The sequence below is a fragment of the Diospyros lotus genome, chromosome 15 (genome assembly GCF_014633365.1).
Source record: "Diospyros lotus cultivar Yz01 chromosome 15, ASM1463336v1, whole genome shotgun sequence".
Taxonomy (NCBI): domain Eukaryota; kingdom Viridiplantae; phylum Streptophyta; class Magnoliopsida; order Ericales; family Ebenaceae; genus Diospyros; species Diospyros lotus.
Window position 1 is genome coordinate 6,222,863 of NC_068352.1, and position 15,088 is coordinate 6,237,950.

The window sequence follows — 15,088 nt, forward strand, 5'->3', positions numbered from 1 at the left end:
GTGCTTAAATATCTTTTATCATCAACAGTAAACACAACACTTGAAATTGTAGAGTTTGTAAAAGATATGGACTGTTTTCCAAATGTTTTGATTGCCTCTAGAATATTATTGACTGTACCTATGACTGTAGCATCTGTAGAAAGAAACTTTTTTAAATTAAAATTATTGAAATCTTACTTGAGGTCTACCATGTCACAAGAAAGGTTAAATGGGCTAGCAAATATTATCCACTGAAAAAGAGATGTTAGAAAAACTTGAATTTGAAAGCATTATCGAGAATTTTGCTTCTCAAAATGCAAGAAGAAAATCATTTAAATAATGTTTTTTGAGTTGTGATTTTGTTATTTTTCACCTTATCTTGCAAGTGGTGATGATATTTTGCTGGTTGCTGAGGATGCAAAGAGATTCAAGTAGGCTGCTGTAGTTTGTTTTGGCTATTAAAGATGTAAAGATATTTTTGTTTTGCTGATTGCTAACGCTAAAGATACAAAGAGATTTCAAATAGATTGATGTTGTTTTGCTTTAACTATTTAGTATGTAGAGAATTTTTTTTTTTTTGCTAGATGAAAAAGAATTTATTTTGCTGGATAAAAAAGAACTTATTGAATTGTTATAAGTATTTATCTTGTTTATATATTGTATCTTTTTATTCTAAATTTGAATACATTAAAGTTTGAATCAATACAATTTATTTGACTTGAATGTTAAATTTTTAGTTAATTTGGACATATTAGATCTTGATTGAAAAATAAGAATGAGTTTATCATTATGTTTAAATATATATATGGGGGCCCAATTTTTACTTTTGCCCCGGGCCTAAAAGATTCAAGACCGGCCCCGTTAATGAAGTCAAGAAGAAATTGAAAGTAACAAGTGAAAATTGCTCTCAATAATAGTTATATATTTCACGGAGGTCTCATATGAATGTAAAATAATTTGCCTGACTTTTTCATAATGGACATATATCGAGATAGTCAACAATGGATCACAAGTCATTTTTACAACCATTGACAAATTGAATATTAAAACAAAAGCAACAGACAAGTATAAAATTGAGTAATAAAATAAAAGTCCAAAATAAGAAAATATATTGATCAAAGACAATATCTAATGCTGTTACATCTTCAACACGTCAAAAAACTCCAAAATTTGGGCTGTGACTTGATGGGATTGTGATGTGATCAATCTTGTGGCGATGCAAATCGGTCAGCTACCAATTACACACATACACACAGAAAGAGATAGATAGATAGATAGATAGATAGAGAGGGAGAGAGAGAGAGAGAGAGAGAGAGAGAGAGAGAGAGAGAGAGAGCGCAATTAACAAAGCTACTGAGGTATAAAGTATTATCCCAAATCTGAAAACATACTAATGAACAAAGGTATAAAATATCATGCAATCAATCTGGAAGTGTCATTCAACTTGAACATATCATAAGGAAATAAATAAATAATAAATAGAATCTTCCTTCATCCATATGAAAAATTGTTAATTTTCATAAAACTAAGTCTTAAAATGAAAATAATAAAGCAAGAAAGAGTGGACAGCAATCTACTTCAAGTGAACATATGTTCTACAAGCTAATTGACGGAGCATTATATATTACAAACCCCTCCATGAAGGCTGCATTGTTCATCACAGATTGTTGCACATTATGTCAAAGTAAAATATTATGCAAAGGAAGCAGAGAGTCGTGTACGTGAGATCTAACATCTAGCACATTATGTCAAAGATTTGATTTTGAAGGAGCTGACCTTCCTGGTCTATCAATTCCATAAGATAATGGTTGAAGACCTTGCAAATCAGGTTTGGGGACATATCCAAAAGGCCGTTTTGATTCATCCATTCTCTTGAAAGTAATTGATATCCTATAAGAGCATTGGATGGGAAGAAATAGAAATCAAAATCACCAGATAAGGCAAACATGAGATAGTGATTAGTGTTCGCTAACATGACTAAAGAAGAATGGCAGTATCATACCAATTTTTTGTACCTTTCAGAAGGAACTGCTGGCACACAATGCTTAGCTACATCAACATCATTTCCATTTAAAACAAGGACAGATCTACATGAAAATGATAAAGATGAATCCACATCTGAAGAAAAATGATTTCATAGAAATAATTATCTACCAATAGCATGTGCCAGCATGCATGACCAACCATTGGCTGAAAGTGACATACGCTGCTGAATTTAAGAAAAGGGAATTCATAAAAGTTAAACACATACTTACCCAACAGGCAAGGGAATTGCAATAGGGCCACTGAATTCGCCAAGACCCACAACTGTCAAATTTGATCCAAACACTATATTGCATTCACTAAGAAAAGAAACAGTACAAAAAGGTCTAACAAAGTAGGCCAAACACTATATGACCATGGAACCCTAGAAAGCTGTGACACCTTCCATCAATGCAGTCTCCATTGAAGTTACACCAACTGGGGCATTCCATAAATGCAAGAGATGGATTTGTGCTACATAGTTCATGATAAGCTGGGCAAATTAGCTCATTTCTAGTCCAGAGCATTACAAAAAGAAAATAAAATAAACAGATAACATGAGACCAAGGAAACATTTGAATAAATACCTATTAATAACTAGAGCTAATATGAAAAAACATGCATGTAAAAATAAAGCTACCATTGAATCCAAGAAATTGCATTGGTCCACTAGATTCAGGGCACACTTTCCTAATACTATCAACAACCTGAAAATAACACATAAAATGGTTATATGTACTTTGGAAGGAATATTGCATTAGACATGGACATGCATTTAGTCCAAAGAAAGGCACATGTAGCAAGACCTAATCATACATCAAACCAGAAAGAAAATAAGCATTAAAAGTCCAACTATACCTCCAGAGAGTTATTAAAGGACTTGTGCTGATAACAACCATTTCCCTGGGTCATAGAACCCCTAACAAATCCTGTTTGTACTAGTGATGAGGCCACACACCTATGTCAAGAAAAAAGAAAATTATGCACTTGTAATGCTGTAATTTTGTGAATATAGAGGTGTGGTTAGGAAATCTGACCTTGAGTTACAATATGATGACTTTACTTAACTCTATTTTTACAATAAATAAATGCAAGAATGAAACAGAAAATAAGAAGAAAAAGAAAACTAGAACTTGGAATCAAAAGTCTCTTAATTGCGTTAGTCAAATGAGTAGAACTTTGAATGAATGCCTCAAACCTCTGATGGGTTGTCATCGGGCCGTGGATGGGGCGCGTACATTGGCATGAAGGGCCGAGTTGTGCCAAAAGTAGGCACCATATGCACTCCATGAGCAACATTCCAATTTTGATAGTGAGCAGCCTACAAAAGAAAAAGAAAGCACTAGGATATAACCTAAATGAAATTGCAAAAAATTGAAAACGACAACTTAGATTATTACCCTAATCTCATCCAAGAACTTACCATTAATAATTATGAGTAGGAGATTAGTGTCAGAGCATGATACTGTGCTTCTTGTGAAAAACCTTCATTGAATGCTTGAGCGTCTTAAACAATGTTTTGCCTCGGGGCCTTACCTTGGTTTACTTTCGAGGATCCCACCTAGACATCAAATGAAAGTAATAGTCGTTACAATCAGGAACTTAAGCACTACATTATCAGGTAAATAAAAAATAGATTAAAACATACCTTTGCTTTCTTGGAACTCGTTTCTAATGGGCCTTTCTTGCTAAGCTTCCTAGAGGTTCCCTTTGTCTGCAAGCATCTTGGATCCAAAATTTGCCTGTTTGAAGCTGTAATTGCCTCTCCAGAATCAAGAACTTGTTCTTGCACATTGTCTTCAACATATATATTACTACCAAAAATTGGCTTCGCATTAGATTTTCTCAATGCATTCAATTGAGATTCCATCCACTCCATAGTTCCCGGTATGATCTTCGTCATTTGCAACCAAGTTTGCAACCTTCGCAAGCACACTACACATCTTATCGTATCTTAATTGGCTAGGAGTACTAATCCAACCGTTGTAATTGGTCTTGACTCTCGTGTAAGATCTACTGACATCCCTCCTCCATTGCCTTATATACCTGTCAGGAAGTAATTTGATACCATTTCGAATCAATATTATGATAACATGTCTACAAATTATTCCCCTAAACTCGAACATGTGACAACCACAAACAATATCGCATTTCTCTTTGTCACTAACAATTGAATTTTTTTTCCTTGAATCTTTCGTTAAATATAATATCTTCTCGTATCTCGTACCCAGCGATCCCTTTTCGATAGACACAACTTCGCTATACATTTTTCCTATGAACTCATCCTGAAGCTTCTCGAATTTTGAGATTGTGTACACTTCTTGAAATTGTTTCTCCATGGGATACCTCAATGCACATGGCACCAACTAAGAAAATGACTTAACGGCGACCTAAAACTCATTTTCAACTTTATACCTCATTACCCGCTCATATTGTTCAACAAATTGTTTCAGTGAAGTTTTTGAGTGTATATAACCATCAAAAAATGCATTCATACTCTCACTCTGCTGCGTTGTTGACATCCCTACCCAAAAACTAGTTTTTAAGAAACATGGGACCCAACAGGCTCTTTGTGTGTATGGTCTAGACAACTAATCGTTGTTGTGCAGTACATATTTCTCAAATCATTGAACTCTAACCTTACTCGAATACTTCAGGACTATGTGATTCGTACACCATGTCATGTACGACCGAAAGAATTGAAGCCTTGCAACTATGGTTCCCAAACTTTCCACGCAACTTCTTTAGTATATGCCACAAACACTACATGTGTTTCGTGTCAGGGAAAACTATCTCAATTGCGTTTTGCATAACCCTATCCTAGTAAGTGATTATTCCAGTGGGAGCCTAATCCTCCATGCACTAAAGCCATGTCCTAAACCACCATACAAAACTAGACCACATCCAAATAGTATCAACTGTCCGTGACGATTTACACCAACAAACGGAGCAAATGACATGTCGTACCTATTGGTTAGGTATGTGGTGTAGAATGTGACAACATCGTCAAATTCCTTATATACTTGTTTACACCTATTATTAGCCAGAAATACATTCCTCAATCAACACCCTCTTCATCCAAATTGACACTGAAGTTCCTTATACGCTTGTTTACACCTATTATCCGCCCAAAATACATTCCTTAATCGACCCTCTTCGTCCAAATTGACACTGAAGTAAGAACTCGGACACAGGGCTTGCATTTTTGAAAAATATGCTTGAATAGCAGCATCATCCCCTTTCTCAAGTCTTAACTTCTCACCTTATCAATGTAATTTCTATAATCCTTTTCCACAAATGTCAAGTTCTCATACCTACTAGCCTAAAAAACAACTGAGATATAACTTTTTTGTAGCAAAATTCCAGCTATATCATTAACTTCAAGCTATTGCTTCACAACTTCGCTCAACTGTCTATTGCATCTATACAACCTATATTTGCTTAAACTTGTTTCATGGTTATACTCAAGATGGATCATGCTTATTTGCCATGTTCCTAAAACAACCAATATGACTATGATCTTAGCTTTACACCCTACTCAAATAGTTGGTTAAGGCTTGAGAGAGGTGCTAGCTTGACTAGTTCTTTTGCCTTCTTGGCTACATGCATAGGCCACATATCTTACCACCCCATCCTCACCCTCCTTCGAATTCTTTTTTTTTTTTATTAGAAAACCCACATGGTAAGCATATCTTTTTTAAAAATCATAAATTTCATTATTGTCATTAAACTTCATTCCAACCTTAGGGACAAGATCATTGTGTTCTCTTGCTAGTTTGTTAATTAACGGAGGATCCTCATTATCTTAAAAATTTTCCTCATTATTTTCAAATGATTCCAGACTCACACTATGATTTACTAGATCAAAACAAGGTATAATCTTAAGATAATACAATGTTACCTATATAATTTGCATTGTCCACAGACATTTTGTTTTTCTTGTTTTATATCACTAATTTTTTCATAAATAAGGCCTTACCACATTTGAATAATTTACATTTTTACTCTAATTCTATGTGATAAACTTACCATTTAGAGATACAAATATATTAGCTTATCAATCTATTTATACTCACTTATGGCATATATCTAAGGAAGTTGTGCCATATTTAGGTAAAAATCATACTTACCTATGTTACTCATTTAGGCTTTCCTTCATCTTCTAAAATAGAATTGATTGTCTACAATAAAATTTAGAAAATGATAGAAAGTCAATACTTTAGTAGAAGTATAATATGAATATATAAAGAGAAACATAAATAGTGGAGACCAACAAAGAAGAACGGGTCCAACAAATTAGGTTTGGGTTTTTGGACCGAACCAAGGGTACCACAACTGGGCCAGCCCCAGCTCTAAACACAATGGGCTAGCCCATGAACCAACTTTGCCACAAAAATAGCCTAAATTAGCCATAATCGCTACTACCAGCAGCCACCAGTGACCATTGTCAGCCTGAGATTTTCACAATCAGACCCTACTATTACAAACACCAAGTTAAGGGGGTTAACATACACAAAAGTGGGCCACATTTAACAATTGAATTTTCTTAGATCTAAATTTTAATTTTCGACCAGAACTAAAAAATGGATTGCCAATCGCCACCGACCACTGTGGCCGATGGTTTCCGACGATCCGAGGCAACCACCCGACACCTTTATCCCCATCAACTAATATACCCAAAAAATAGCCAGATCCAAAAGCTCCATAAATCCAAGTTTAAACTTTCGAGAAAACTCAAATTGCGCGTATATACGTATATATGATGGATGTGCGCCAAAAATCATTATGGATAGGTTTAAAAGACTTATCTCCTTGTAGATCAGGGCCTATGTAGACGTGCGACGGACGAGAGATGAATGGGAGAGACAAAGAGATAGGGTTAGAGCGAGATGAAGGGTTGTATGGGCATGCAGTTGCACAAGCGGGAGATTGAGAGAGAGACAACCAAACTCCGGAGGCTCGATCGCATGGGTGAGAGACGACGAGCTTGACGGTTGGAACGAGATGAAGTGTCGCTTAGTCGAAATGATAGAGAGATAAAGAGACATGGATGGAACAACAGAGAGAGAGAGAGAGAGAGTCGGAACTAGAGGAAAGGTCGTATGGGAGAGAATAAGAGAGAGGGAGAAGAGAGTGAGAGATTGAGAGGAAAGCTCGTGCGAGCTTCTGGTGTGACAGAGAGAGGAAGTCCCACTCAACTTTTTGGCTGAGGTTATTTTCATAATTGCACACTATGGGTAGATTGGTAATTTACTCATGGGTGGCTTTGAGGGTGGCCGAATAGCATTACTCAGTCACTTACACCTCTGCAACAATTACAAGTTTACCCTATTTTATTTGGCCACTCTCATGGCCACCAAAAGCAACAAAATTCAAATTTTGCAACTAACCCCCATTTTCTCTCTCCCGGGCTGAAAATCAACTCGTTCGATTGTCTCTCTGTCTCTTTGTGTGTGTCTTTCTCTCTCTCTCTCTTTCCCGTGCGACTTTTGTATCCACCATCCCTTTTTCCTCTTTCGTCTTCCTCTCTCTCTCTCTCGAGCGCGCATGCGCGCACGTGTGCGGGGGCGCGCATGCAATCAAGCCTTCGACGTCCCTTTGCCTTTAACAGCCGTCTCTGTCTCTTTCTTTTATTCTCTCTCAAGAACTTTATAAATCACTAATTTGGTAAAATCCAATCGGGTGATCTTCGATCCGAGCATATTTTCACTGTGAAAGTAACCCCAATCTATAAGGAGGTAAGTCTTTTAGTTTTATCAGTAATGATTTTCAGCACACATCCATGATATATATGTATATACGTGAGATTTGGGTTTGACCGAAAGTTTAAACTTAGATTTATGGAGATTCAGCCGTTGGATGTTGTTGGTTTTTGGATATGTGGGTCAATGGGGATAAGGGTGTTGGGTGGTTTCCTTTGATCACCGGAAAGCACCAACAACGGTGGTTGGTGGTGACTAATAGTGTGTTTACCCGGGTGTTAGGTTTGGCTAAAAGTTTAAACTTAGATCTATGGAGATTCGGCTGTTGGATCTTGCTGGGTTTGGGTATGTGGGTTGATGGGGATAAGGGTGTCAGGTGGTTGCCTTTGATCTCCAAAAACCACCAACCACGGTGGCCGATGGTGATTGACAGTGCGTTTATTTAATTCTGATGTAATTTGGGTTAACTTGTTCGACCCTAACAGTTGATTTTCTGCTTAATGTTCAATATATTTGTAATTTTTTAGATTCAATCAACTGATCACTGTCTAAATTTAGTTTTTATGTTGATTTTGTGCTTTAGTTTTTCTATTTAATGTTTAATGTTTTTTTTACATACTTTATAGTGTATAAATTTGTAATATTTAGTAATGTATTTACATATTGTATGTAACGACCCATTAGTGGGTCTGGGTGATATATTTTAGAATGAGATATTCATTTTATTAGAGTAATAATTTGGTGAATCATATGTGATATTTTTAGGTGATAGGCAATGGAAGTGGAAAAGTCAAGGACGTGACTTGAGTGGTAATGGGATCCGAAATAAATTGAGGTATGTATTGAAATATTATTTAGTGTTTAATTGGTGTCCAATCTAGCCTTGGAATAATTTCCATTTAGAGGATTATCTGATAAGGGAAATTCACTCGAGTTGGGGGCCTTTAAGTAATTTTGTGGGAGTGTATGTATATATATATAAAGGAAAGACTTATTTTGCATGAGAGAAGAGGATTAAGAAGGCAAAGGAAGAGAAGGGGATGAGAACCGATCGAGAGAGAAAAAGAGAAAACAGGTAAGGGTTTTCTTCTTCTCATTCTTTTTGATTGATGGTGTGCCAAAGGGGTAGAGAAGCTAAGGGTTTCTTCTTCTTGTTCTTCTTCTTCTCTTTTTCTCCTTCTTGCAAGTTTTCTTGTTAGAGGTGTGAAGTAAAGGATTTTGGAATAGCATCACCTCAAGCAAGATCATGAAGAAAGGCTTTGAAGGTAAGTTCTACTCCTTTCTTCTTCTTTTTGATCATTTGGCTTTGGTGTTTTTCAAGAAAAGCTTTGTTTGGAAGCTATGTATAAATTTTTGTAAATCTCCGAAACCTGTTGCTTGATCTTGTGGATGAGCTAGAGATTGGGTCGTATGGCGCTATGATTTGGGACATAATACATACAGATATATCCTAGTGATGTGTGAATACTTACCTTGAGAGTTGCTTGTGGATTACGAAAGTGGATGTGTAAATATACACCATGGGTGTAATTATAGTTCTAGAAAGAGATATGAGGTACTGTATGAATTCATGTGCATGTGTAGTCCATGGGGGTGATCATGATTTTCGGAGAATAAGAGTTGTGATTATATTGATTGACCTCCCTTCCAGACTAAAGCACCGCAATGATGAGGCCACTGCACACTTGGCGTGTGGTATCGTAGGCGTTTGCCAATTTGATGGGAGTGAGTTGGGAGTAGATCGAGAGTGTTTCTATGATGAGGCCACTGCATACTTGGCATGTGGTATCATAGGCATGTGCTAATGCCATAGAGTTGAGAGCAGACTGAGGGCACTATTATGGTGAGGCCATTGCATATTTGGCACGTGGTACCGTAGATGTGTGCTAGCATTGCAAAATAGACCCGATTTATGGGCCCAAAGTGTGTTGCCTTGTGACATGAATCTTATGTATTGAAAGATAATGATTTATGGTCCCAAAGTGTTTAGAGCATTATATGGGTTCCAGAGACTATATGGTAGTAAGGTTACCGGATTATGCCTTATCCATGCTATGGTAGGAGCTTGTTATTTGTCTGCATTATACTAATCTCAATTATGATTCTATCCGTGATGTTTCATGTTACAATTCTACCTGTGTTACTCTATGCTACAATCCTACCATATATTCTCTGTTATTGGTTATTGAGTCTCCATTATGATATATCTCTTACTCCATTTCATTGTATTATACTTGTTGGGCCTTGCGGCTCATTCTTTATCTTTACATCATTCCATGTACAGGTAAAGAGAAGGATGAGAGGGGTCCTAGCGGGGCATGATCTATTAGGTTAGATGTGTACAGAGCTCACCTGAATAAAAGGTCTTGGGGGTGCTTGTTGGTTTATGCCATGCTAATGGCTATATTTTTTATTATTTGGACTTCTTGTGTTCCCATTTGGGATAGCCTAATGAAATCTAAATGATAATGTTTATTTTGTTCTGTATGAAAAAAAATAGGAGAATCATTGTTAATTATTGTTGATGGTATGCATGATCTTGATTGAGTTTTACTTTGTTTCCATCTTGAGAGGATTTTCCCTCGAAATTCCTATGCTAGCGAGACTTTGTGAGGTGGGCCCTCACAGTTTGGGTAACAGAGCCTTTATATTGAATTTTTGAGTCATTACATTGTATAGCATATAAATTGAAAGATATTGACAATGTTGGGACCTTTTAGTTATAATCATTTAACTAAATCAAATTTTACTATCTTAGGAATTATGACTTCCAATTTAGAAATGGGTGAAGTTTCAATCAACTCCTCTAGTTCACATCAAACAATTGTTTGTAACTATGGTGTATCTGTTTGGTGCTACACATCATGGACTAAGACAAATCCTAGAAGGAAATTTTTGAGGTGTTGATTTTGGAAGGTAATTTATTATCTTATAAATGTAAAAGCCCTTAATGTGAATGGAATTAATTGTTGGATGGTTTGGTGAATAGGATGATGATTGCAGATGGTTTCAATAGATTGATGATGAATACATAACTCGTGAGAAAATATTATGTGGAGTCTTGTTGGATAAGTTGAATGGAATTAAATGTAACATGATGGAAATGGTTAAAAATGAGAGAGTATTACAAGATCAAGTGAGGATTTTTGAAGAAAAAGCCTTAAAGGAGAAAAGAAAAACTACTAAAGCTTTAGAAAGAGCATAATTGTATAATAGAAAAAAATATAAAATATAAAATAAAGTTTCAAGAGTATAGGACAAAAGAAACTAAGTTTGTGTCTCTCTTTAGTTTATGGGTGATGAAAAATGAAAGAAGTAGATTCGAATATTTAGCTTTACTGTAATCAGTGTAAAAACAGTTGTAAGAAAATTTAGTATGTTTATTGTTTGTTAATTATTTATTTGTAATTTATTGTTATCTTAGTTATTAGTATGATAATAAAAAAATGAAACGTAATTTCATATCTGGGGGCTTCCGTTCCATAGTGATTAACAAGTGAAAATAACTAAGCAGAGCAAGGAAATAAAGCAACTCGTGAGCCCATTCAATGGTTAATGTGATTGTTCAGCATCCATAATGGGCTAATGTAGTTCATCTATATATTTCTAAGAATAAATTTGTGCTATAAAGAGCAAAAGAACTTAGATCGTAGTTCTACCTTAAATGTCAAAAGATATGAACAATAACAAGAATAGAAAATCCAACCACAAGTCATAGTCATTCTGATGACAGTAAAATACAAGGAGTTTAAGCAACTTAATTGTTGGTATTTTTATGGAGAAAGAATAAAAAAAAAAGCATATGTGCAACAGAGAACAGATTGGAGAAGGAATAATTTTATTATATAAAATCTGATCAACATCGTTACTGTTTTATAGCAAAAAAAACATAAAAAATTAGCCAAATCTGCTGCACGTGCATAACAGAAAAATTCCTAAAAATGCTGAAGACTAAATCAAAAACCTAATCTTATCATGTACTTTGATTTCTTCAAACCACATCATCAAAACAGATATGTTGACTTCTTCAAAGCAGCTTCTAAGTCATATTTTCAACACTCCTCCTTGACTTTGATGCTGCAACTAAATTTAATTTTGGCATAGGCATGAATATGGTTTTGAGGGGGCATAAGCATGAATATGATTTTGAGGGAGTTAAAATAACTCCTCCTCCTCCGGTTGGCTAGTAACAGCTCTAGCTTCTCCTTCTTGTTGTTGTGATCTGCACACAATTGTGATGTGACCTAATTGACCACATTTGTTACACTTTACATCGGGCCTCCACCAACACCTGTTTTGTGGATGATTTGTTTTTTTGCAGTATGAGCAAGGTGGATAATTTCCACTATTGTTGTTTTCAGCATTTGTGAGCTTCTTGTTGTGATCCTTAACTTTTTTTCCACCGATGGGCCTTACTTGTGCCTGTAAAGCTCCTTCGACGACTCCTCCTTCCCTCATAAGCCTTCTTTGTTCTTGAGCCTGTAAAGCATTAACTAACTCTGCCAAGGAAATGCTTGACAAATCTTTAGCGTTTTCTAGAGAAGAGATGGTGGCTTCATACCTCTCTGGAAGTGTAACAAGTATTTTTTCAATTATTCTTTGATCAAGAAAATCTTTACCTAACAATCTCACTTTGTTAGCAAGGCTAAGCAACATGTCAGTGTACTCCTTCACAGTTTCTGACTCCTTCATTCTTTGCATTTCAAACTCCCTGATCAAGTTTAACACTTGCATATTCTTTGCTCGTTCATTGCCTTGATATTCTTCCTTGAGATGATCCCAAATGGCTTTTGCTGAAGACAGGTTCATGATTTTTGTGAAAATATTAGGAGACACTGCAGCATACAAGTGGGCCATGGCTTTAGCCTTTCTTGTCTTCCTCTCCTTGTGAATCTTTATTTGATTCATTGTTGGATTGGCTGGCAAATCAGCAACTTCGTAATTTTCCTCAACTGCTTCCCAAAGATCTTGTGCCTGGAGATGAACTTTCATTTTAATAACCCATACCTGATAGTTGTCGCCATCAAATATCGATGCTGCCGGCATTCCGTGACTTGATTCTGCTTCCATCTTTGCAGATTGTTGGCTTGAATTTGAGTGTTTGTGATTTTTTTTTTTTCAACTCACAGGTCCCTCAAGAAATACGCTCTGATACCATTTTGTTGGTATTTTTATGGAGAAAGAATAAAAAAAAAAGCATATGTGCAACAGAGAACAGATTGGAGAAGGAATAATTTTATTATATAAAATCTGATCAACATCGTTACTGTTTTATAGCAAAAAAAAACATAAAAAATTAGCCAAATCTGCTGCACGTGCATAACAGAAAAATTCCTAAAAATGCTGAAGACTAAATCAAAAACCTAATCTTATCATGTACTTTGATTTCTTCAAACCACATCATCAAAACAGATATGTTGACTTCTTCAAAGCAGCTTCTAAGTCATATTTTCAACATTAATGTACATCTTAGCAACAGAATATTCGATATTGGTTCGAATACAGTCTACATGACATTGAAATTATTAGTTTATCAAGATAGAATAGAAGTTTAAAAGTTCAAGAATATCATTCATCTTTTACAGAATTGGTTTGTACTTTGCTAACAAAATGCTCTCCATAAATAGCTCTTTCAAATTTCTTAGATCCACCAGTTCTCTTTACACAAGCATCCAAGGTTCTTGGTATACAACACTGCACAGACTTGTCTGGTTCGCATACTCCATCAGGAATCTCATTGCTACAAGCAGAGGCAGCTCTAGATACAAAAGGTGTGCCATCTGCAAATCTTGGAAGGAGGCCAATTATGGTCGTCTTAGCTTCCACCATTACATTCGCTCCATTCTGGTCAGCATCTTGGTCACCCTTTAAGGCCTCTATCAACTCGTGGAGACCCTGCAGTAGAGCTCGTGGACTGGAGTGCTACCACAAGATGGGGTAAAATTTGCATTGAGACCCGTTGAGTGAAAGTAAAATTGAGCATTATGACAACAAAAGATTGATGTTGCCAGCATAATGAGTTTCCAAGAATGTTTTGGGCCTTTGGTGGGTTGGTGGAAGAACAAAGATTTGTGAATGACATGCAGTTTTCATCCCTAGAATTCTATGAGATACAGGTGAAGAAAATTAGGTAATGCCAGGACAATTGCACGTTAATATATACTAGTCAATCAAAGAACCACTTCACTTTTAGGCCTTGCTTATATTCTTAAGATCAAAATTAGCACCCCTTCGTACTGTAGCTTAATTACCATGGATTAGTCTAGTATCCAAAACAAACAATCCTAGAGCACCTACTGTGACAAAGAACTGACTACTAAACAGCATGCAGTCAACTATAACTCAATCGGAGAAAGAATAAGAACAAAAACCTGCAGAAACAGTAAGCGTTATACGGGAACAATTATGCCAGAAGACAGTAAGCATTTTACGGGATTTTTACCACCCTTCACACTGAAGAAATCATCTTCACAATCTGACTCTAGCTAGGGTTGGGAATCAAAAAAAGTCTCCTCTTTTCCACATGCCAACGAAACAAGAGGATAGGCCCTCATACATCGATACTCAGTAGCATTGTCATTCATTCAATTTTGTACTGCCATTTTGCAACATTATGTTTCTATTCAACAAGAAACAATAGTGGAGAAGCATAAGTAAATAGTTATGGAAGCAAATGCAGGAGTGAGTGTGAAAGTGCCATTTTTTGAAATACATACAATTGTGAAAGCTTAAAAGTGCCTATATTATGCAACTTTTATATGCTATATTTTCTAGATAAATTTCGAGTCATTTTAACACCAAATATTGTGGTATTTTAACAGTTCTATAGTAGTAAGTACGTGCACTAGAGACGCCATAAATAGTGCAAATTCATATCCTAATAGTGATGCTGACCATCATGATCTATTCCTATAAGCTGATTCTCAGAATTCTAACAATACTAACAAATTGATTAGAATTCTTTTGTAAAACCTCTTTGTCAGTAACCTCGTCTTCAAAGCAAATATGCATCTTGCTAGAAGCAGCGCATACCAATTATGGGAAAAAATAAAAACAAATCCAAGAAAAGGTGTTGAAGGAAGAAAGAGACCTCATAAAAGTTGGCCACACAGACCCACAGCAAGAGTTTTACAACATCAGGCTTTTAGGAACTGACCGTAAGCTGCAACAAAAAAGTGAATTAGTACAAGTATTAAGTTGAGAAGCAGGATATCACAAGATCCAGACATGCCTGTGACAAACTTCTCAAGGCGTGTGGCTTGGTACAGATCATAATAAATTAAGTTCATTTTGAACCCTTCAACCTGTTAAAAAAGCACGACAAAAACATTCAGCTCAAAATATGCGCAGTAAAATTTATTTTCAAGCCAAATGAAAAATGATGG

At 35.9% G+C, this 15,088-nt stretch overlaps 1 pseudogene; it reads right to left on the reverse strand.

Moving 5' to 3' along the window:
• Nucleotides 1-11,402: 11,402 nt before the first annotated feature.
• LOC127792354 (uncharacterized) lies at nucleotides 11,403-14,862 on the reverse strand (annotated as a pseudogene).
• Nucleotides 14,863-15,088: the final 226 nt, after the last annotated feature.